This window comes from Gambusia affinis, linkage group LG23 (assembly GCF_019740435.1).
Source record: "Gambusia affinis linkage group LG23, SWU_Gaff_1.0, whole genome shotgun sequence".
In the NCBI taxonomy this organism is placed as follows: Eukaryota; Metazoa; Chordata; class Actinopteri; order Cyprinodontiformes; family Poeciliidae; genus Gambusia; species Gambusia affinis.
In genome coordinates this window covers 7,797,281-7,822,837 of record NC_057890.1, presented here as the reverse complement: position 1 = coordinate 7,822,837, position 25,557 = coordinate 7,797,281, and the positions used below count along the sequence as shown (strand labels likewise).

The window sequence follows — 25,557 nt, the reverse complement described above, 5'->3', positions numbered from 1 at the left end:
CGAAACCTTTAAAAACTCCTTTTACCTTAACTAAACATAGTTTTAAAATATGGAAATGACTTCCAATTTAGCACTTGGATTAGTTCTCGTGCAATGACGAGCCAGAAAAACTCAAATCCATCCCAAGTGGAAGATCAAATACTTCTTAGGTTCTCAGGCATCTGGGTCACAGTGATAATTTCCTCACTGAGCAAAGACGGCGCCATGGCTGAGATCTTAAATAGCTGGCTGTTACCTACACTGCTGGATAAACCTAAGTTTGTGAGAGCTGCAAATGTTGAAAGTAAGACGTAGAGTCTTAAATTTTAGGTATTTTAAATTCATCTCTTATCATCCGTAAAGATCATAATGAAACCTCCTTTCATTTCCCATCACATTATAAATTTCGTTCGAATTTTGTGAAAAATAATTCATTGAAGCTCTTCTGTCAACTATAATTGATGGAAAATATGATGCACTGTAAATCTAAAGCACAAATGGGCAACACAAAAGGTTGAGATCTGAGATCAAAAACAAAGTAATTCTACTAAACCTATTTATATATAGAGAGATAAAAACTACACTGCATCCCTAAAGGGCTTCAACGAGTTATTTACCTGAAGTCCAACATAGCAATCAAAGAAAATGGTGCAATCTATGCTCTCAGCGAGGGAACCTATGGGAGTATATGTTTGCCCAACACATCTTGAAAATACACATTTTGTTTAATTTCAGTGTCCAGCCATAAAGTAAATCTAGCCGAGATTATCTGCTGAACAATAACAGGCCTTTGCTAATTGGTTTGTCCATTTTCAGTCCTCCCCCTTAGTTTCTACTTGCCGGTTGACAGTTATACCTGTTTTTGTCCCGCACCATCGCTGCAGCAGTTTTGTTAGATTATATAAGAAGAAAAAAAAAAAAGGGTCCCTTATGAAGCGCTATTTTTTTCTCATGTTGGACAGAGAACAGATGGGAAAGTACAGCAACTCATGAGGAACTAATTGGCATTAACAGGTACAAACCAGCACATGGTGATAATTTATTTTGTAGCTATGCGTCTCTACATTTGTCAGTGATTATTTCTGCAATGGTCTTTTTCTTTTTAAGTAACACTCTAACTTAGTGTACCATATGCATTCAATTACAGAACCTTATAAGAGTATTTAAACTGCTACTGATCTTGTTTTGTTTTTTGTTATACTGACATGCGTCACAGCAAACAAATTGGAGGTTATGCTATAATAGAAGATAAGAATAACTGGTATATGTGTACTTTCCATGGAAAGGAAAAGAAAACGGGGGAACCCCAAGTTACCTGGGTTCCAAAGGAATAATACGTAAGCAGAAAATGTTTATAACTTAGAACAGCAGGGAGAATCAAGTGACAATTTCAGGGAGAACTCAAAAGGACTATCTTGACCTCTGACATCAAGCACTTTCTCCCAGACAGGTCACAAGGGGTAAAACTTTCTGAGGCAAAAAGGTTTACTTCTCAAATTTTTATCCTTCATCGTTGGAATGTCAAAGTTTGTGTCTGAGTGTATCGCAGTGATGGAAAAGAAAAGGGCTTTTCTCAATGGCAAAATGGCTCTGCACTTTATAAAGCATAAATAAAACATACCGGTAATTAGCTTTTTTCCTTACACTGACTTAAAAGAGTACATAATTAAGCTGAAAAAAGTGGTGAGATAGAAGGAAAATGTAAAAATTATAATGCATAAGAAAAAAGTAGCAAATAATTAAAAATTAATCTGAAAATATACAGAAATAAGAAATGTGAATGCTACAAATACTTTACAAATACATTCAATTTAAAAACCTAACTTCTAAAATGATTGAGTGTTGCCTCTGCATAAATACAGTTATTAATACAAGTAATGAAAAGAAACAGATTTTACTCAAGAAAAAAATGGAAGCATTGTGAAACTGAAGAAATTATAATACTAGCATTTTTTTATTTGTATTCATCAAAACCTTAAAAGTTACTGTAGTTCTAAATTTTACATGCAATTTATTGTTTTTATGTAGAATGAAGCTATTTTACATTCAGCTTCTCCAGGTAACACTTTTGCAACACATTTTACGCTTACAGTGCACTTTTTTTGTTGTTGTTTGTTTTTAATCAAGATACCTGTGGGTAAACTTTGTATTTTTATTCCAAAACTTGGTTTAATGCTTGAAGTAGTAATCACACCACTTCTTTGTTGCACTTACTTTAAAACTTTCAAAGATTAATGGCTGCTCAGACAGAGGATTAGGGCAAGCTGCTGTTAGTTGTGCCAGTTGTGGGCATTTTCTCACTTAATATAATCACAATCTGTTTTACTTAAATTGTTTTCTAAACTTTCATATTTTCATGAGTAGCGAAGTGAAGTTTGTCCCTGAAGAAACAGGGACTCGTGATTTACTGATGAAATCTTCTTAAACATAAAAAAATAAGTATCAATTTTACTAGAACTGCAAGCAGCTAACAACAGGTTTCCAGCCCAACCCAGGAAGTTTGACCCTCATCCTTCCTTTCTTGCACACATCCCACCCAGCGTCCTGTCATCCCGGTGCTGATGGGTCTCTCTGCATATCGACCGAGTTGGGAATTTGCAGGACAGTCCTCGCTGTTGAAAGGTGTGGCTACTACAATACATTTTGCCTATGGTTGCTAGTGTAACATTTAAACATGTCTGTGGTGCAGAAATGCATTAAATCCTTTCACTAATCTCCGTAATGCAAAATGTTTATCAACACTTCGATTATTCAGACTTCTAAAACTTGTATAAAGTAAAGAATAATGCCTGGTGTACCACTGGGGAATCACTGTACAAAGTGCTCACAAAACTGGCTGCAAATGTTCCTCTTTTGATGCTGGATCTCTTTATGAAACAAATTCAGGTCAGCTGTCACTTTATCTACTAGTTGAGAGAAAAATAAATCAATTTTAATCTTCGTTTTCAGTACTTCCCCCCCTCAAGATTTTGGCTCTCCTAAAGGAAAAAGTAGGTATTCAAGATGAGTGTTGATGACTACGTCCACAATCTCCAGGAGCGTGTGTAATAACTCATTCCTCTGAGCTACTGACTCATATAAATTCAATTTCCTCTCAGCCAAAGTTGTCAACACTCTAATATTCCTGCAGGGAGGGTGCTTCAAAACACAACTCCTGACCTTCTGACAAGTTGTTTATACTGTTCTAATGCAAGAAATTTACTCCTAACAGGGCATCACGAGAATGCAAAATGGAATTTTGCTCCAAAATGAACGTCGAACTGCAAAATACCATCACTCACAAAAATACTCCAGATGAGTTATTCTAATTTATCAAGACATACTTATAATCCCACTATCATGGCAGGGCTCTCAGTAGTACGAAAGTGAAATTCATTTCATTCAATCTGTATGACCGTAGCTATTGTGATTGTACACGATATTGCAAAACAGGAATAATGTAATAATTACACATAAAAACTGTGGTTGCACCTCAGCTTTAAGCTTGAATTGTGACAGAAAATCTCCTCACTATGTCCTGCACACAAAAGAAGCCAGACAGTCAAAATCTTGGTAGTAATTCAAGTAATACATTAAGAAAAAATGTACTTAACTGAAGGGTGTCTGGTGTGTCAAGGTTTCATTTTTGCTCTTGAAATTGATTTGGTTCAAGCAATGATCTCAATCATGCAGTGGGTCAATTTTTAGCTCAGTGCAAAACAACTGGGATGAGTGAATCAGCCGATTTAGATCCGAAGCTACAGTTTTTAGCGGAAAAGCTCTGGGCACTGAAGCGCAAGGGTCAGGATCCGCTTAAGTGGAGGAGACTGGGGTATCTTGTGCACAAGTTATGCTGGGATGTAGCATAAAATGAACGCTTTGGGATTATGTCTGCAGTAAAACGGGTGCAGCTCTGGCCTGGCGTGGTGGAGAAAGTGGAGAACCGTTAAGTCAGGTTCTCTGTTTAGGAGAGAACCTCTCCTTTTTCAGACCCTTACCTAGGGACGTGAGACACAGATAACGACCGAAAGAACAAGATCTGAGCGACTGAATTGAACTTTTTTATCTAATTGGAAGTTACTTTTTTTAAATTATTTTTAAAGTGACCACAGCTGCTTTCTACTAAGCAGTTACTTTGGTTTACTAATTTTCTCCAGCCATCTGAAGTCTGATTTGAGTTGTGCCCGACTTGATTGCTGTGAAATTAAGCATGGCTGTACACTAAGTTCACCTTGATTAAACCATCTGTAAATGGCAAAAGACTACTACAGAGCGCAAAGACCAACTGCCTTCTCGCTTAAATAGGGCCCTGATGGCACAGCCGGAGTGAAATGTGTTCCTCGCGTATTTGTATGTGGAAGTAGGTGTGACAAATTCCAGCATTTGGCTGTCTCCTTCGCTTCAGGGAAGCTTCAGTCTGATTTAAGTAGTAGCTGGGAAATTGTGTGGCTGTTCAATATTTAATTACTTTGATGAGGAGGTGCGAGACCGACCTCTAATTCCGGAAATATTGCCTGATTGCCATCTTGGTTCCAAATGTTGCAGAAAAATAATACAAAAATAAATAAATGGATAATAAGGACTACGGTTAAGCCCCTTACCTAACTGATTTTCCTGCCCTTCTTGCTCTTGGCCACAGCATGTGAGCTCATTTCAATAAGCACAATTTGTTTTGATTGTGCAGACATGCACAGATATGGTGGAACCAAAAAAAGAAAAATTATACACATGCCAATATGCTCATGTTAGTACATATATATATATATATATATATATAAAAAACTAATTTTTTATATTTTTTTGCCAAAATGCCAACAACTGCGTGGACAAAAAATAGGCCAGGAGAGAGTATAACATATTAAACTTGTTCAAGATAGGTAGGAAACTAAAATTAAATCTTTAACTACTGGAGTTTGCTCTACACCGGGGAGAACTATCATTTTTATGGTGGTTTTATTTTTTATTGAAAAAGATAGAATAGCAACTTGAAACTGAATAGAAAAAAAAAAGATGAGAAAATAACTATTTGATGCAGTGATTTAAGATTTATGTCACATCTTAAATCACTGAAGAAATATTTGTAAGCAGAAGCAGACGTTTTCCTGTGGTTGAACAACAGGTTTCCACACCACCTTTTATAGATGTTATTGAGGGAACTTATTTGTTGTGTTCTGCAAACAGCTGGTTAGGATAACATTGTTCCATCAGTCACTACTTTGTTGCCTTGGTGATGGGTTTTTGTACTGTGTGACCCTATCCAAAAATCCAACTTTAGTATTTTGAATAGATGAAGGTTCTTGTCTGATGCTGCATAAGACCTTTGCCATCCAAGGTCCATCCCTTACCCATTAATGTGTTTCTGTTCTTCAGTACCTTTACAAAACAAAAAGAAAAACTGCCACAGATAATCCTTCCTCTCTTATGCTTGGATATGGAAATTGTGTTTTTCAAGTCAAACTTAGTCTTTTCCTCAGTGAAAGCAAGTTATATTTGATGCCAAAGTAAATGCACAAGCAGGCCCTCTGACAGTTGGAGCGTTTTGCCCAAGGACACAATGGCAGAGACAAACTACTTCCTCCTGAGTCACTGTAGCTCAAACACTTCAGTTTGGTTATTCACCTGATCCCAGCGTTCTCTCTCAATGATTTTATCAGCTGTTTTTTGTTAACCGGCAAACTAAAGACAGGCCTGTATGCATGTTTTCTAGATAATGGCTGCTATCCATTATATGATGAGTCGTGGTCTTCATAGCTACTGTTGTCATAGCTTTCTAATCGCATAAGGCACCGATTCACAAATCTTCTTGCTACAAGTCAATTTCAGCCTTCTTTAGATCTACTGTGTAAACAGTTTTTTTTTTGCTTTTTGGAAGAGTGCTGGAGAGGTTAAACTGAACCACCTAACAGCCAGAGTAGAATAATTACTACAATATTTTTAGAAGATTGTTTTTTTTTTTTTTGACAGGATAAAGAGATTTCTAGAAATAAAAATGAACCGTTTTACATGGAATAAAACCAAAGGTTTCAGAAAAATGAAACATTTGGGATGAGATGGAATTTCAGCACAAATTTAATGTAAAACCTAATGTTCCTTAAAAATTAAATAATGGCCTGTAATGATTTCATTCAGTTTGCTTCTCACTGTTGCAGTGAGCGTTAATATCACAGTACAATCTCAAAAACTGTCTGGGACCTTCTGAATGAGCAGCTTATAATTATGAGAAGGTTAAAGGTACATGAAAGAATTTTTTTTAAATTAGTCATTCAGTTGTTTTTGACTGGAGGAATTCCAAACAACTGGTTCATGGTTTAGGTCTGACTGCAAAAAGGAAAACATTTTTGCTTTTTGTGGATGTAAAAGTCCATGTCTGTGCAATCAGAGAGTAGCTGACATGCTACCATGGGAATAATAGTCACACAGTAGCTAAAAATTGGTGCTGGACAAAGTCACATTACAAATACTCAAAACATACCAAGAAATCCACTGAGGACGGAAAACAAAGTGAAAGATTTGTTGGACCATTGTTTTAGAAAGTTTAGAAATAATCCTGCTAGTGCTACTGCAAAGCAACAGTAAGGTAATGGAAAGCTGAGTTACTGGATCGGACTAAATGCATGTGAAAGAAAAGTCAGTTCCTACTGTATTTATTGCTGTTTTTCATCCTCATTCTCCATGTAAAGCACTTAGCATCGCTGCTGTTGACACCTTGTCATGTTGTTGATTTACTTGCATGTACACAAGCTAGCCATGAACAGACCAAATTACTCCTCCAAATCTCTTACAATCCTTCTGGTTTTCCCCTATTCCTCATCTCTGTTTGTACACCTCTTATTTTATTTGAGCGAGTGTGTGCTTGTATATGTGAGTCCAAGGGTGGTTTCAGCCTGTAATGGGATTTGGCAGATTATGCTACATTGTTGTAATGTCCATGTTTTACAAATCCCTCCCTCCTCGGAAACCCCAGCGCCAGCAGCCTCGCAGACGATAGGAGATGAGGTTAACAGCTATCCCCTTTTCTTCACCCCCTACTCTTCCGCTCCGACTTCATTTACGTTTTCTTTTCAAACTTCAGGTGTAAACAGTTTAACGGAGTTATGATCTGCCTCCAACATCCTCGCACCGGCTGGCGAAAGCCTCAGAGTTGTCCAGCATCCAAATAGGAAAGTGGCAGGCACCAATACATTTTTCAGAAGCCATTCTTTTGCAATTGATATATTATGGGACCATAGCAGCACTCTTACATTTGCACTTTTATGCAGGCCAGAGGAGGTTAATGAGGGGCCTTTCACACTGCACCACCACAGCTCCTGCCAAGTGAATAATTACCAGGATATTTCATTCTAGGCAGAAAACACTCATCTAGTGGCTTACACACAGCAACTGCAGAGGAGCTATCAAAGCTATCAAATAGGGCAATTCTTTCATCTGTGGTGCTCTGGAAAAGTATTCAAACCCCTTTAACTTTTCACATTTTGTGACATTATATTTGGCATTATATAGATTATATAGACTAACAAAAAGTTGGGTGTACCTATGGAGCAGAAGGGAAAAGCTGCATGACTTTCTCACATTGCAGGTGTCAAACATTTAGTTACATTAAGCACAAAATGCTTTGTGGTCCTCCGTCCCATGAGGTGATGGAACTTTCTGGTCTAACTGTATTACTGTTTCAGTAGAAATATCTGCAATAGAGATGATGGAACTGCAGATGCATAATACTGGAAAAGGGGTAAATAGAGGCAGAAGTTATTTTTCAAAATAAAAGTATAAAAACTCCTCCAGAAACTGCTTTGAAAACAATGTAAATTTTCCTTTAAACTTAATTATGATCTTCTTAGCTTTCATTTATCACATAAAATGCTCTGGTTATTTGAAAACTTTACTTTTAGATATTTTTAAACTTTTAATTGTTCATATAATGTTTGATTTTAATCATCTTTGTTAAACCTTATAATCTCCAGAATGTGTTTTTTTTTAATTATTATTTGTCTTGACTAGTTTGGTTTTGAAAAAGCAAAATTTTTTCCCAGAATGAAAAAAAAAAGGCTAAGCAGTTACACATAATATAAATTTAAGAATCTGTGGAGTCCGCCACTGATTATATATATATACATATATACATTCCTAAGCATAATATTGGCACAGGCACCCTCTTGATCAAATGTTAAGCCACAGAAGGTTTTTTTTTTGTTGTTTTTTTTTTTCATTTCCCACTGTTCCACACACATAATGAGCTCTTCTCAACTTTCCCGACCATTATCCGAGCTTGGAACTTTCATAGCAGCCTCTTCCAAGCATGATTAATGATGTGTTTCCAAGATTAAATACCAGAAGATACTGAGGCTATTTCCATGCCTGGAGCTTCTTTTTATTGCAAATGTACCTGTGCTTGTATCTCTCTTGTCTTCTGCATAATGTATGCTCAAAGTGTCACCTTTTTAGCTCAAAAGCATCGACCAAAAGGAGCCCAGATACTTTCTTTCATCCTACCACCTGACTTAACAAGTTAGTCTCAAATTCTGTTTGCACACGTTCACACAGATAGAGACACGGACCATCTTCCAGGAAGTAACTTCTAAGGGAAAACTGGCTAAGGATAAAATAGAGGAACATCTGCTCTGGATCACAGTCTCAGCTGGATCTGGGCTACTTGTGCGTAAACCCATTACACAGCTTGTCCTTGCTAAGATAGATTACTACCTGCGCACACAAAACACATTTGCTCTATTTCACGCGGACGCGCAGGTGCACAGATGCAGGAACATTTTTGAAGGAACCAAAACTACATCACACTGGGAGGCTCCTGCTGACCCCTGCAACTGACTGAATGCAATTTTTAGTTTTCTCAGTTACATTTCACTGAACCCTTGCTGGAGATCGCAGATTTCTCACAGCAGAATACTGTTTAGTCATGCTTCAGCTGGCTGGAAACGTCACAGACAACTGGACTATATGGCAAGAAGTGTGCTGATACACCCAAGTCTTTTATTTACACTTACAGTAAATAATAAAGTATGTGACACATTCAGTTGCTGAAGGAATTTCCAGTGAAGGTTCTCGAAAGTTGCATCATATTTCTTGATTCTTTCTCCTCAGAACTAAAAAGAGTTTGAGTAGAAAAGCAGAGCTTCAGCTTTGTAAACACACCACAATATATTTTACCCTTCAAGCAGGATTCGCTGCCTACATTCCTTCTGAAATCCCAAGTATGTAATCCATCAGGAATTGGCTAATAGGAAAAGGCAGGATATGCCTATAATATGTACATATTTGGTAATTGTAGACCAGTAACAGCAGAGGAAGGTCAGCACCAGATTTTTACACACACTGTACAAAGGATACAAGGTTATTTTATTCTCACTTAAATCAGAATAAACTTTTTCTTTTTTGTGCAACTTAGTTTTATCTACAGTATGTCAGAAAAATGCAAAAAAACTGTCACTATGTCCTGACAGTATATGATTAGTAATTTGTGAAATAGCAATTATTCTATTCCACATAAAGCCTGTGACCACATTTCCAACACAAGTTTTTCTCTTTAACTTTAAATGTCCAACAGGTTTTATGAGAATAAAAGCCAAAATAAAGACACACCAAAGTTGGAGAAGTGGTCAGTTGAAACAAAGTTGAGTTTCATGTGCTGGTACTTTTCTGCTCTGCTGTCTTTTTTAGCATTACTGTTTAGCAGCTGGGACTATAAGGACTTGTTCTTACAAATCCTGTTCTGTCCAGATGAAATCCTCCTGGATTTTGTTTCGTTTTACACGTCCACCCTCAGTGTCCCAACTCAAGTCCCACGATCATTCAGCCATTCCCTGCAGCCCCTGCACTGTCCACCTTCTGTTTGAGAGGTTGGTGCGAAACATTTGGTGACAAAAGAAAGAAATGAAATATTTCATTTCTATTAACACTATGCAATACATTCCTACAGGGAAGCAAGTTATTCTGGCTTAATCTTTATCATCTGTGGCGAGTGTCTTTACAAGCTGCCACATTTGATCTACTTCAGTTATGTAAAATGTAAAGTTTTCTTGAATCTGTCTGCGTACATTGCTCTCTCCTGTGTCTCCACAGTTTGTCATTGTGTTCAGTTGCTCATGTTGTCCAATTATCTCTGTCCTCAGTCAGATTCAGTCTTTCAATCAGTCTTTTCCAAGCCACCAGTCTGCAAGTCAACACAATTACATCCCGACTCCATTACAGCCTTCTCCTCCAAAGTTCATGGCCTGTTCTCTGCCTGTCACTTAGGAATCTGTTCGGGTTTTTTTTTTTATAGATATACGAGTGTCTGTGTGGCGTTATGTGTATGTGGCCAGTCATGTTAAATGCAACCAGAAGGCATGACCAGAGTTAAGCCACAAACTTTAGATGCTATGCTAACTTTCAACATTATACTTCTTTTTAATAATTAAGCACTGTTCAATAAATAATCAAACCTTCAGAGTAATGCTCCTGTTTAATTAGTTAGCATTAGTGCTGCAGTGCAGCTGGCTGATGCAGCAAGTAAGAAAAGTAATAGTCAATACTGGTAAAAAATGTGTTTTAAAAAAAGTACAACTCTTATTTGTTGTTCTAGTAATAGTTCTGAGCTTTCTATAGTGACTAGAAGAATATAAAATATTTCCAGCCATCTGTCAATGCAATGCAAACAAGACAATATGATAAAGTACAAGGATTGGCCTTAACCAAGCCCTAAGCTCAGTCAAATACAAAAATAAGGCTGTTGTCATCTTTACTGTATTTTGACTGATACACCACACTGTTTGGAGCCCAATCCTAAGAAGAGTCGTTACTCCTGAAGTTCAGGGGTGATGATTGAGGTTTGAAGGTAGGTGAGGTGTCATCCTCTTAAATCTGACCTGTGTCAGTGTTATTGACAGCTAAGGTTTGTGGTTTTCAGGTTGGGTTTTGTTCCCAGGGAAAGATTTGAGGATTTTCTCTTGGTTATGGACTTGTGGTATTGTGGCAGAGCGATTAATTTGTGCTGCGTTATGTGGGGGGAGTTTGCATTGTGTGCATGTTTGGAAGGACTTAAGTGTTAGCAGTAACTGATTTGGGTGAAGGAGTGGCTGAGGGGAATTTGCTGTGTCCTACAGTTTTTGTTTACACCTGCTGCTAAACTTGGTGGGAGCACCTCGTATGCAACCAGTTCTATGGAAAACATACATGAATGCGAACATCATGGTTTGTAGTTGCAGTTTTCCCAAATGCAGTTAGACCACAAGCAGCACGGAATAAAAAAAAAATAAGAGTTAATAATTAAAAGCAAAGAAACTTACAGTTCATGGCTTGAAGTGAGCAGGACATCTAACAGGAGACGAATCCAGCAAGGAACCGTGGCAATTGGAAAGCTTAAATAAAAGAGAAGTAGGGGAGAGCGTCATTGAAAGCAGGTGAGGCTAATCAGAGGATGGCTGAACAGCTGAGGAAGAATGCTGTGTAGCGAGTAAGCCGACTGATTAACACAGAGAGCACAGGGGTAGCTAAAGCAAAACATTAAAGAAACTAAAAATACTAACGTCAGAGTTAAAACAAAAAGGCAGAAATTAGAACTATGAATAAGAAAAGCAATATAATGAATGCATTTGCATAAAAAAAAAAAAACCTGAAATAGAATAATAAACTAAGAGTTGACTTCACTGTTATGACCTGACTCAAAGGCCACAAAAAGCACCAAATGTAAGATTTCTGAAATTAGTTTCTGTTGATTTAATCGACACAAACTGAGCTTAAAATGAAAGTTTCTAACCAGGAGTATGAGAGTCAGTGACATAAGTGGTATTTGTTGTGGATAATATGAGGTGTAATGTGCAAGCAAAGTAATCTTCAAAGCAATGGTGGAGCAGAGAAAAATTAGTTGGTCTAAAAAAAAACCTGAATTTTAATTCAGGTAACCCCTCTCGGTACTCAGTGGCATATATGAAGGATAAATATTAATCTAAGCGCAAGGCTCCTGCAGAGGTCACAACCATAACTCTTACTACCAATAATAAAAAAAACCAGAAAGGATCAGAATAAAAACACAAGAAAAAACCAAAGTATTTCATAATAAAACATTGCCCATGGTTGCAGTAGATACATTCACCCTTTTTGTCCTATTTTTGTTTTCATTTGCATGTTTTGCTTCGTATACATCTTTTTTATAAAATACACAATTACATATCAACTACAATCACTGAATGAAACAAAATAAATTGAAGACATGTGACAATTATTAATGCCAATGCTATTTGGGGTTTTGTCTTACAAATTCTTACCTGAAATGTTGCCATCGTCTTCACTATCTTAGTGTTATTGTTATGTCTGGTACTGTGTCGCTGTGAGTTTTTCTCATCTGGGCCGCCAAAATAAACCTGCTCGTCTCCTTGGCAACAGGCAGCTTGGGTTGGTGATTCTCCAGGTCGAGTTGGACAGGGATGAAAGCTCAGTGTTTACAGCAAGGAGTGGGACTGAGGGAAACAAGAGGTAGGAGGTTTTCTTATGGGCTATATCTTGGCATGACAGTGTCTGTTTTCACACGTCATTGTGGCATTGCATGTGTCTAAGTTGGTGTAGCTCCGCTGGTCTTGCTGTGGCCTCTGCAAGAGGACAGAGGATGGATTTCCTTTTCATCCCTGATAGGTAGAGACATGTCAAGTTGACAGCAGCAGCACCACCCACAGCGAGAGCCTGTTTGTGACTGCACCATTCCACGGCGCAGGGAATGATGGAGCACCGGTGTGTTTCGTTGAAAAGCACACAGGCATGCCTGTCCTCCTGTTTTGGTCTTGCTTTCCTCTTGCCTCCATCCTCTTCTTTTCCCGCTACTTTAACTGAGACAGGTGTCTTCTGTCCCACCTGGAATCTGTCACAAAAACGTGTGGGGATTCGGCTTCGCTGTCCCCCCCTCGGAAGCTCTTGTCGATGACGGAGGGTCGATGAGCAGCTTCACTTTCTCTCCTTTTTTTTTTCCCCTCTCCGCTGGGTCCGACTTTCTGACAAGAGAGAAATGCAACAATGAGTGAACTCAAGACCCTTATCAAGGGAGGTTGAAACATAAGATGGACAGAATCAGTTTGACACAGCCAGACAGGTAGATAATGAGGATAGATGGTAGCAGGCAGCAGCATCCCCCTATACACGGTGACACAAAAAAATAAAAAAGAATAATTCACCCCAATCAGGTCACAGTAGCTGACAAGCTCTTATACAGTGTTGTTTTCAATCATCAGTCTTGTTTTCTGAACCCCTGTCCCCTCCCCCGTGAGACACCACTTTGCAATGAAAACACTTCTTGGCAGCCATACAGTCCTGTATACTGCACCAAAATAATTTACGAGTGACAGAAACATTGTGTTGGACCTACGGAGGGAAATGTGTTGCTAAGATGCCCACTTGTTGGTAGTGCCACATTGCATCCACCGAAGTCGGTTTGTCATTATTAGCCGACTGAGACTCACTCCTGCTGGAAGCGGCGGTGCCAGCCAAGACAAGCTGACAGCCAAGACGCCCTTGTTACAGTAAGCAAGGAAGCTCAGTGGGAACGGATGGAGACACTAGATGCTTACAAAATGAAGTAACCTTTCAACTATTAAATACATTGGTTAGGTTCAGTGTCCCTGTCTGGGCGGACTGGCCTGAATGTGATTTGCATTTAAGGAAAACAAGCCAACTTCTAAAAAAAAAAAAAAGAAAAAAAAAAAGAAATCTTCTATTTCAAGTGGGGACAAAAAAAAACCCTTGATGATCTTAAACATCTGTTGGCCTCTCCTGTTTCTCCTTTCAAAACCATTCACTTCCCTCTGCCAGTCCACTTAACCACATTTGTAAAATCCCCTCAGTCACGATTGCACTCACACTTCTTCCCCAAATGCCGTCAGATAAAATATTCAGGTTGTGCTCGAGTATCCTCGAGGATGCTATAGCACAGGGATAGCGTGTTGCTTTGTTGGAAGCAAGCAAAAAATGCTGTGATGTTGGATTAAATGCTTAATCTGAAGTCCCTTGGCTCCTTCTCAAAGATCAATGACCCTGTTGTCATATTCCAGACATACTGTTAGCATATCTCTGCTCCCTGTGTGGTGCTACTTATCTGTGAATTTCCTTTGTTGGGGCATACTTACATCTTGAAAAGCTACTAGATTTGCAATACCTTAAGCAGTTTCTGTTTAACATAAAACTAAATTGAAATAAAGTCCAAAGACAATCAAAAATAAGCTGTGTCAAAGTAGCTACTACAGCAGATGTCATGCAAAATTAAGGACATTTTCATATCAATTTGTATTTAAGGAAATATCCACTCTTAAAATAAAAAAAGGTATTTTATTCCTTACAAGAGAAACTATCTGTTGGAGTGTGGCGGTGTGCAGCAGTTTTTCTAGAAAAGCAGCGTCTCTAGAAAAAGTAGCTTTATAACAGGTGGTTACCGTAGATACACACGAGTGAAAAAAAAAGTTAAAAAGATTTCTTCAGACACAATAATTCAGTTTCATTTCCTTGCATATGTTTTCCACTTAGATGACATAAAATGAGAATAAATTGCTTGTTGCACAGTGTAAGAAAGACAATAGTTAACTTATGTAGAAAAAGAAACAGCCCCAAAACTAAAGCTGCTCTATTTTGCTTGTGACTTCAAGATGATGATTGAAGTCATCAGTCTTTAAAACTAACCTTACGGAAAAACAAAACTATTCCAAACAGGTGACCTAAACTTGTTGTTCAATACCGATTTGAAAGAAAAAACTTTACTGCAGACTGCTTCAGTGTCTATTGTTGAGCAAAGACTTTATCTATTGCTTTGGATAAGAAATGTGTCAGTGGTGAAAGTCTTTTATTTTATGCAAAGCAATGGAAAAAAATTACTTAAAACAATTTCACTTATTCCAGTCCAGCTGATATTTTGTTTATTGCTTAAGATTATTTTACAATACCATAAATAGTTAAAGGTTTAGGATGAATTACCATATTCCTATTTATTTATTTTTTTAAATTCTCCGGGGCATTTTTATATTGAAAGACTAGAAGCTTGTGCCCACACACCCTATATGGGGGAAAAAATAATCCTTTTTTTCCCTCTCTCTCAAGTCTTCCAAGGTCAGCATGCTTGTGAAAATAACTGCTGAGTTCCATGACAGCAACTAAGAGTGAGTACGCCGCTATCAACAATTTGGCCTTGTGTTGGCTTTGGCCTCACAAATCATCCTGAGCTGTATTCAACACAAAATCAGGGAGTGGATGCGCCCTTCTGGGTAACACCAGCCCTATTGTAGAGCACCACTTCATTCTCCTTCAACAGCCGGAGGTGATTTATTTCTAGACCCTCCCACTATATGGTAATGAAACAATTAGCCAGTGTACACAGTGATTTAGGAACAATTAATTAGCAGAAAGCAAAGCAGCGTAACATATGGCTTTTCTCATCATTTCATTTTTACGTCTCCATTTGCATTATAGTTCTAGTCGACGTGTCCCTATTTGAGAAATAGGAAAACAACAGGAAAAAGTCTTTGATTCTTCACGATTGTAACCAGCCATTACATAATGCCTCTAATTAAACCATCATTTTAATTAGTAACCTTTTATTTTAACAATAGAAAATATGAAAACTAACTGCAAACAGCAGGTGGGAAGGTTTATGATGAATGTTGTAACAACTACAGAAAAAACAAGAAGTACATAACCCAAGAGTCTGGAGCAGAAAACAAAGAAATAAGGAATCTTCGGTCAGGCTGCTGGAAAAACTCAGAATTAAACAGAAGATTTAAGAGAAGATGGGGAGGATGGTTACTGAAACTCTAAATAGGTGATAAAAGCTGGGAAACTGTGAAAAAATTTAAGAAATTACTAATAAACACTACAATTGGATCACTGAAAAAAATTACTAGAAATAAACTGGCTGTAAGTCTGACTTTTACATAAAAACTAAAAGGAAACAATAAAACTCAGAAACAAGAGTGACTGAAAAACATGATGTAAAAGAACGCTGTTCATAATGGACCTAAACCACCAAAGTCAAACAGGAATAAAGGATTAAGACTGTTGTGCCAAAAATCCATAACTTTCCAAGCAGGAATATGAGTGTTGGAACCACATGTGAACCAAGAGACGGAAACCGAATCCATGAGAGTCTAAATAGCAACAAATGTTCCAGATTCTGATCTGATCTCTGTCTTAAAGTTAGATATTATGGCCTAATTTTGAAATTTAAAACCTCTCTTTTTTTGGCTTAATAAATAGCAATAATATCCAGTTCTTGAAGTTTGCTTAATGTTAAATAATTGCTGTGTCTAGAAATCAAAGAAAACTATAATTTCTACCTAAATCCGAGCCAATTGTGCGTGGATGGACATCACTTTCTGCTTTCAATATACATCAAAGTGAGCAGAAAAACTTATTTAGATCTGCAGTTAGATTAAAAACTTTGAAGCCTATTATTCTTTGACAACCTCATGTTTATTTTTTGTGTACTTTGGAATCAGAACCCAAAGTGCCATTTGGTGTCCTTATCCAATTTTAATATATTATTTTCTTTGGGCTTCGAGTTGTTTGGAAACCCAGCAGTCTGCGGTCTCTGCAGGGACACCTCGCTTTTGTCCGAGGTCACTTAACATAAAGCAATGATAAGTATGTCCTCAAATTAAATGGAAACACAAGTTTCTGTGAATACATTATTAAAATTAGCAGAAAGGATTGATTTGAAAGTACCATTCATCAGAGTCTTTATTACGCAGTAGGCATCAGTGCGTGATAGACATTGATTACATCTTTTGCTATTTTTACACGGTGTATGTGCTTGCATTTATTTTCTGGCAATTGTTTATTTCTGCTGTACATTTAAAAAGGCTAATTTCAAATTAGCATGTGAAAATATATGCGAACACGTGACATAAGTAGTACTTGTGTTTAAAGCCAACTCAACAAGGAAAACAAATTTTGATTTCTTTCTAGATACTGCAGCTACTTTATTAGGCACACCTTGCTACTGGACTGCCTTTGGCCATTTGAATGCCTGATTTATGTGTTTCTCAAAGACTTTGGCCCATTTTGAAATATCATCTCAAGTTTTTGTGATCTCCGAAATTGCGAACATACTGCTTCACCACAAAGGTGCTCTGTTAGATTGACGTGTGGAGGCCACTGGAGTACAGTGACTTCATTATCCTGTTCAAGGTCCCAGTTTAAGATTTTTCAAGCTTTATCATAATGATGCGTTTTTCTGCAGAAAGTCACCATCATAAGGATGGGTACGCCGCAGTTAATCCAAGATGGACACGGTCAACAACAATCCCCAAGAATGTTGTGGAGATTCAGTGACGCTCAGCTGGTAGTGAGAGAATATTTGCTACACCTTTACCAAACCACCCCCACCTGAACCTGCAATGCAAGACAAAAAGAACTGTTCACACCAACTTATGACCCTACCATCTGAATTTTGCAGCTGTTCTGAGGCAATTTTCTTGAGCCTGCGTGAACTGTGGTCTCAATTTTCTCTTCTCAGCTGACAATATTGGAACCCAGTGTGATCATCAACTGCTGAGGGTTCCACATCTGGCGTGTTGTTCAGAGATGATGTTCCTTGTGTCCCCACTCTTAACACTGCAGGGTTTTTGAGCTACTCTTCTCTCTTCTCAAACCAGTATTTTTAATTTTTCCTCTTAAAACACCCAGAAGCCAACACCCAGACTCAGACCACTCTGTACAAAGGTTCTAACTTTGCTTTAGCATTTAAATAAAAATATAAAAGATATATAAAAACAATGAAAATTGAAGGAGTATATTTAAATTTTAACATATGGATTCGAAAATAAAATCAGATCAGAACTAAAGATTTAACTATTAATCTATTTATAATAAAACACCAAATGCAAATGGAACTGCGTCGACAAAAAGCACAATTATAATTTTTTTTTAAACACAAGGACAGAATGTGCTTTTCTGAATCTTGGATTCTGTCATATAAGCATTGAATTAAAAAAATAAGAGCAGTCAGTTTCAATGTCAACAAGTCTCCAGTGCATCTTCTTGTCATATAATTATACCACTGTCATTTAAAATTTAAAACATTCCTATATAAACGGGACGTATTTTTATCCTATATTCTGTTTCTCTTTGCAGTTTACAGTGTTTATATTACAGGAAACTTACAAAAAGGCTTCCAAGCATTCTCAGCAACGTGTAATGTGGGCAGGTGTACAAAGAAAACACCAAAAATATTACTACCACTATCCCACTCAAAAATGGCCTTCAAGCACCAAGGTCTTACACTGATGTTGTCACAAGGGACACATGCTTTCAAATATGCAAATGCTCTCATTTATCTATATTATAAGAGACTTAGGTTTAGCCTAAGGCACAAAATAGAAGCAGTTTTGCTAATTCAACCTATCATGGCTCTTTAACATCAATTTGTCACTTATCGTTGTCCCTTCCCATGTCTTCGCTGAATCACTCCCTCTTATCTCTTTTTTCCTTTTTTCCTCTTAATGTAAGATTTGTCTCCCATTTGCCCTGTCTTTATGTTTCTGCCTTGATTTGCAACCCTCCCTGAGGGAATCCTGCTGACACTGTGGAATTAAGTCTACATTCCCATTTTATTGAGAACAGTAAAATCGATTTATCCCAGATATTTGTTTGAGTGAAACTATTTAATACAACTGTAAATAAGCGACAAAGCTGAAATTTAGCCATGAATATGTGTTATTGGAGGGTTAAGCAATTAACCCAAGTTTCAAATGACAAAATGCAACAAAATGGATAGCAGTAATTCAGGACTGATTGTGATGATTTTACCGTTTTTTAAGGGTGGAAATTTAGCTTATACACGCTGGACCAAAACATTTAATTTAATGTCTTAGAAAGTTACAAAGGAATCATACTTTTTTCAAGACTTTATCATGATCCAGGCAGCATTTTGAAACAGTGATCCATGCTTTTATTTCAACTCGTTTGGACTACTGTAATGCACTTTATCTGGGAGTTAGTCAGGCACTGCTCTCACGTCTGCAGCTAGTACAAAATGCACTAAAACTGATTTTATGACAGGATAAAAGAATGTGACCCCTGTCCTGGCCTCACTTCACTGGCTGCCTGTATATTTTAGGATTCATTTTAAAATTCTTATGTTTGTTTTTAAATCATTGCATAATCTTGCCCCGGCTTACCTCACTGAGCTTCTTCATCCCCACATACCCCATCAGTCCCTCAGGTCAGCAAATCAGCTGCTCTTGGAGGTACCGAGAACAAAAAGGAAGCTCAGAGGGGACAGGGCTTTCTCTGTTATGGGCCTCAAATTATGGAATGACTTACCTTTGCAGGTCAGAGAGGCCCCTTCTCTGTCCACTTTTAAAGCTCGTCTTAAAACCCATCTATTTAACTTAGCTTTCAACACTAGTGAGATCTAGTTTAAAGTGTATGTCTTTGTTTTTAAACTACTTTTAATTATAATTATTCTTATTTTGTTGTGTTTTTGTTTTTGGATTGTACAGCACTTTGTATCAACTGTGGTTGTTTTAAAGTGCTTTATAAATAAAGCTGGTATGGTATGGTATGGTATGATTCTGCCTCAAGTTTCCTTGCCAGAATTGGTCAATTTCACGGCTTGGGCCCGACTGAGGCAGACGTTTTGGGAGCAGCTTTGGTCTGGTATAAATCCTGGACACAGTTTGGCGCTCCAGCAGCACACTGATCATAAAAATGCACTAAAACTGATTTTATGAATGGATAAAAGAAGTTAGCTTTGACCTCAACCATACAAATTAATACGCGACATTAAACTTACTGGGTTACATTTATTCCATCAATTGAGTGCTCAAATATCTATCCAGAATTAGTCCAGCATCTACAAAAAGTGTGCTGTCTCTGCAGCTTGCAAAGGGACATTTGACAAAATATTAACAGTGTAGCAAAAAACTGAAGGTTTCAATCAATTGAGCTTAAGCAATGAAATTCCCTGTGTTCACTACCGTATTCACTGAATTAAAATGAATTGTAGAGCTTTTTTAAATGCTTTTGTAGTCATTGTATTTTGACTAAAATAAAATAATTTTTTAGTTGCATTTTATATATTTATACACACACACACACACCCACACACACATAACGTGTCCTGCATTTTAATAGAAGTTCTAATGTGTTTCAACACTCCAAAAAGTATTTTTTGTTGTTTTGTGTTTTTTGGTTAAACATTTTTAAAATATTCCAACAATTTCAATAAAATGTAAATGAAAAATTATTTTACTACATAGGCATAAAATATAAAGTTAGACCATATTCAAACATATGGCATGGGGTTGGGGATTAAAGCAAATTTGCAGGAAATCTAAATGTATCTCAATTCTTGCTTTTCAAATTAATTCAAGTTATCCGTCATTTAATCATTCCACCTCAATGAAAAAGCTCAAATGCCTCAATAAAACCCCCAAATTAATCTGATGTCAATGCCAGTAATAAATGAATGAGAGTGTGGGATTGTAAATGTAAATCTCTCAGTAAATCTGCAGAAGAAAGGTTTATTCAGTGGCATTTAATGTACATTTTGAACATTTGCATGTGGACACCCTTGAATTTGCAGTGCTTATTTAACCAAGCCCTCTCTCACACTTAATATCTAGAGATATTTGTGCATTTCATCAGGGTGTGACATTTAGCACTGCATAAGAAGCTCCCTGGAGCATCGCAGAGCAAGCTCAAACTCAAGCCCTGCGTCACTGTTGCCTCCAAACCATAGAAATTAGCCTTTTTCATCATTACTTTTGGACAAGGTCAACCCATTGGTAAGGTTTATTGGCCTTAAGGAGGCTCACTTGGGTTCTGACAGAACAATTACTCTGTGAAATGTGTGGGAGGGAGAACATTTGCTTGGTCTCTGGTGTGTAGTATCTTCAAAGATGCATTTCTATAGTCTTCATCATTGCTTGTGTCATTTCTACGAATTTAAAGGGGAACTAGTGTTTTTCAAGTGTGAGGCATACAAGAGGTTAGATGAGGGAATGTTTCTCACCCACCCATCTCTGTTTATCTGTATTTACTTGAATGAAGATTTCTTTTTGATAGGATTCAGGGTAATATGCAACATCTATGCTCAATATCAGTTTTTGTGAACGTACTCACAATATAAATTAAAAAAAAGCACTGTTCTTTGGTGAAATAATTGTATTAAAGAGATTTTTGACACCTTCCTATATGATTTTGTTTGAAACTATCTGTCATGACAATTTCTTCAATGCTTTTTTTTTTTTTTTTTTTTTTAAATAAAATATTACCCTAGAGTTGATTTTCCATAAATGAAAGAGATAACATTTTAGTGTCACCTACTAAAACAACTCTTTGGAGTATGAATTTGATTGATAGCATTAAAATAACAGCCAATGTTCCTGGAAATAAAATCCCATTTCTCCGTCTGTCTATAGTTACTCAAAAAACAAAAAGATAAAAGAGGAATAGCACTGCAAATGCCAATGCAGACCCGGAAGGATAGAAAGTCCCTCCAGCAAGTTTTGGGTCTTTTGTCAGAGTCTCCTCCTAGTGGGACGATTACAGAAAACCTTCAAAGGGAAGTAACCCAGTAGGCAACCTGATCAATTGCCCAAGCCATGACAGCTGATCGCTTTCAGTGTAGAGCAGCAGGGGCTGCACTTAATGATGGAGCAGCTCTCATTACCTGCACCACATCTCTTTGTACCCATTTTCATACATGCATTTTCAACAACTAGCTTTCTCATTTTCTATATCACAATCTTTTTTCTGGCTTTAGCACTACCATCTTTGCTTGTGGGAGTCGTAAACTTTGAAATAACAACTCAAGCTATATAGATATTCCAGATTTTGGTTAAGAAAATGCATTTCGCTCTATAAAACACTTTACATGATAAGACAAGTGATGCAAACAAAAACTGACTCCCAACCTACCTTAACTTTATCCACCTGAATATCCTCACTAGCAGTTGCAGTTTTTTGGCTGATCCCCGATTACTGAATTTAAAAAAGCCTGACCTGATGATACCGATTTTGGTCAATACCATTTCTTTGTCTGAAATGTTGTCTGAAATACAGCAAGAAAGTTGCTGAGTTGGCAACAGTGGGGTGACTATTGTTAACTGCAAACCTGCAGACATGGTCTGGTGGGCCGATCTGCCAGTCAAATCTCTCTAAAGGGACAGCAAAAGAGGACAGTGGTTGACTTTTAGGGCAACCACTGTCAATTTTACATAATATTGGGGGCCAAGATTGGATTGAAATGTAAATATCGGTTGATCACCAATCTCCCAAAATTAAGGAAATCGGCACTGGTAAATCGGTGTACCTGTAGTGATCACAGTAGGACAACAAAGGATTTTACTATAATTTCTTAGAAATCTAAATGTAGACCTGCTTGATTGAAAAACAAAAACTAAACAGGACTGTGAGTTGGACTCAAATTCTAAATTACTTGCACATCATCTGTACTTGAGGTACATAGTCACATAATTCATAACCAGCAAATAACATATAGGTAAAGAATTTTCCATGGGTACCAGTCATGGCTTTATTGTTACTGCTAGAACATTTTAACTGTAGAAATTAAACTCCATTCCTCACAATATTGTGTCTGCAGTGCGGCATCTCTGTGTTACGAGCCACTCAGTTACAGAAATGCTGCCGCTGTGGGAGAACTCAACTTTGGTCCGAAAATCATTCCAAACTGCTGGTTCTTTCTTTCACGGATATAAACTGAACTTTCTCCTTTGTCATAAGAAAGCATCTTGTTGGTGGGCAGCCTATGCAGCTCAGATTTTTAATGACACTTTAGATGAAAAGTGCATGAAGTTTCCTTCCACCAGCACAATAAAAGACGTGCAAATATGGCATTGCATTTACCACAATCGATTTTCAGCTATTAAATAGCAACTATTTTTTCTACACAATGAAATCACAACTGAAAAAAGTTGAAGGAAGGTGTCTTTGTTGCGTCATTTTTGTTTTTGTACAAATTTGCTAATACTTTAAATCAGGCAGTTTTGCTTGGTGTAAAACTAGAATAAATACATACATCTAAATCAAGACAACACTTAGACTCAACTTTGGCTCATGTTTAACTCAAGTTTAGCCTGAACATTGGACATCAGGTCTACTAATTATTGTGGAAACTATGAGTAATCAACGTAAGTAACGAATTGTGAAAAATCTGCATGTAATGTGTACGCATAATTTTGACAAAGGAATGATAACTTAGCTTTACTCTACATCTAAAATGGCAAGAATACAGATTTATCTCCACATTGTACAAACTTTTTTAGTTGCATTTTGCAATAAATGCAGCCACAGCTTATTCTTGACACTGCAAATAAAATGCATTTCCAAGCACTTTGTAAGACTTCAGACAATTGTGTAGAATGAGATACGACGTTTTATTTTTTGTAAGGCGCAATTTAACCAGCTGGCAGTGCATAAAATAATGATTCACAACGCTTTTATTTAAAAAAAAAAAAAAAAAAAAAGCAAAGCTTGTCAAAATCATGTCTTTCTCAGAACTGAAGATACAGATCAGTCAATTTCAGTTTCAGTCAGAAAAGCAAAATATTTTGTGACTGCAGTTTACCTAACATCACCATCTGTTAAACTGGCCTTTATGGACCCTCGGTTTGCTCAAAAGGAACATAAACAGGCTGCCATTCAAAATGCAAAAGCTTTTCTTTAAAAATATATATATATATTTTTTGTGTGTAATGCAATTAAACCCTTCAATGTCGAATTGCAATGTCGCCACTGAAATTTAGTCACATTTAAGGTGATAATGCACATGGCGGACCAGATTGTTTCCTGATTTATGTTCTGCCTCAGAGCAGAGCACTCATTCAGCTCTGTTGATTGCACAACAATAAGGCAAATATTTCTCTCTATTTTTTTTTGTACAATATTCTGAATTCCTCTTGAATGTTTTGCTCCTGCTCTGCTTGCCGCTGAGCATAAGCCGTGCCCTTTTGAAACAACACAAAGATTTCAATAGCTGCTGTTATTTAAAGCAACATTTTCCTAAAGGCAACATACATTCAACAAAGCATTAACTGATCAAACAAGGCTTCATGATGTTTGTTTTGTAGGAAAATTAACCCAAAGCAAGTTACAGACCCCACGCTCGTTTATCATCATCATTTAGTTTCCATTTCCAGCGCAGAGCTCAACGCTGAACACAAAACGCAACGGACTTTCTGCCCATTTCTAGTCTGCTCATTATGAGATGTGCATATCAGTAAATCTGCCTCTTACTGTATTTATCTTCAAGTGTCAGAGATGAGCATGCACGCTGTCACTCACTGCTAAGATTTCTCTGTTCGTCATCCTCTGTTCTCTCTGTGTACAGCACACGAGGGCGCATTGAATCCCCCGAGGGTTTGGATCACATATCATCATGTTCACTGAGCCTCAGCACTCCACTTCATGAAAGACTCCAGTTTTGTTCCAGCATGTCACAATCCTTGTTTACTGGGATCTGCCTTCCCTTGCAATTTCATGGAGGATTCTGCAGTCAGTTCCAGTCTCTGTATTGTTCGGCTGAACGTGTGTCTGAGAGCTACCATGAGCGCCGGTGTTGTACGTTTCCGCAGCTTTGTAGCATGTCAGTATGCATGTGTGATTATGCATATGAGAAGTTATCGCAGCTAGACTCGGCTTGTGTAAACAATCACACTGCTTAACATTTTTATTTATTAGGATTTTATGTGACTGTCCAACACAAGGTGTCCCATAAAATGAAAGGAAAAGGACAAGTTATGATGTCAATTCTTTTGTTTACTAATGATAATCTAAAAGGTGTAGCAGGAATTTCTAACTCTCCCGCGGTCTTAAGATCCTTTTTACCCTGTGCACAGTCCGGTGTGTCCGTACTGACCCTGCGTGCGCTTTTACAACTTTTTTTTTTTAATTGTTTCAGTTAGTGACAGTCTGATGGGACAACCTCTTCCACCTCCCCACTGTCTGACTGTAACATCTGCCGCGCTCCTCCTGAGCTTTGTGCCAAGACTGCAGGAGTGTTAATCACCCTGCTTTACTGTTATACCCTTAAATAAAATAAAGCATAACAGACTGCATTTTTAACTACTTTCTAAATAAATATTAGAACTTGTGGGCAAAGGATGCATTGAAAAACTACTCTTTGTCCAATATGACAGAGCTCAAGTTATATTGTAGGGAAGAATGGGTAAAACATTCATCTCCAAACTTAATGTTTAATGTAGATTCCCAATAGAGTATCCTAAAGTTATTGGTTGCAGTTGAAAAGAATGAATTAATACCACAAAGGGATTATTTCTGCTAGCATTTCTATTCCTAGGAATTTCTTATATGGTAAAACACACTGATGGTGGTAAGGTATATTGTAACTTCAGCTGCCCAGAAGAAGCCTGAACATCTTTTCATCACTACCAAGTGAGACGAAATAAAACAAGTTTCAAACCGGCAACCCACCTGTTACAGAAAGTCGCTGTCTTAACAGGGAAAATAGACGTTTAATTCGGATTAATTAATTACCTTATTTCAAAGGACAGCAAATGATCTTTTAGAATGCAATGAAAAATATACATAAAAAGAAAAAAATTTGGAATATTGTAATTTGAGTTGGTTACTTCCATTGTCTTTGAAGTTAAG

The 25,557-nt window shown here is 37.4% G+C and overlaps 1 long non-coding RNA gene across 3 annotated transcripts in view; it reads right to left on the bottom strand.

The window, feature by feature from the left end:
- LOC122826751 overlaps positions 1–25,557 on the bottom strand; it is a 131,629-nt gene that overhangs the window by 98,655 nt on the left and 7,417 nt on the right. For all 3 annotated transcript variants that reach the window (XR_006369861.1, XR_006369862.1, XR_006369860.1), the window contains exons 2-3: positions 12,216–12,932; positions 11,238–11,309 (exon numbers count right to left, since the gene is read on the bottom strand). This is a non-coding gene — a long non-coding RNA (uncharacterized LOC122826751). The remainder of the gene's footprint in view (positions 1–11,237; positions 11,310–12,215; positions 12,933–25,557) is intronic.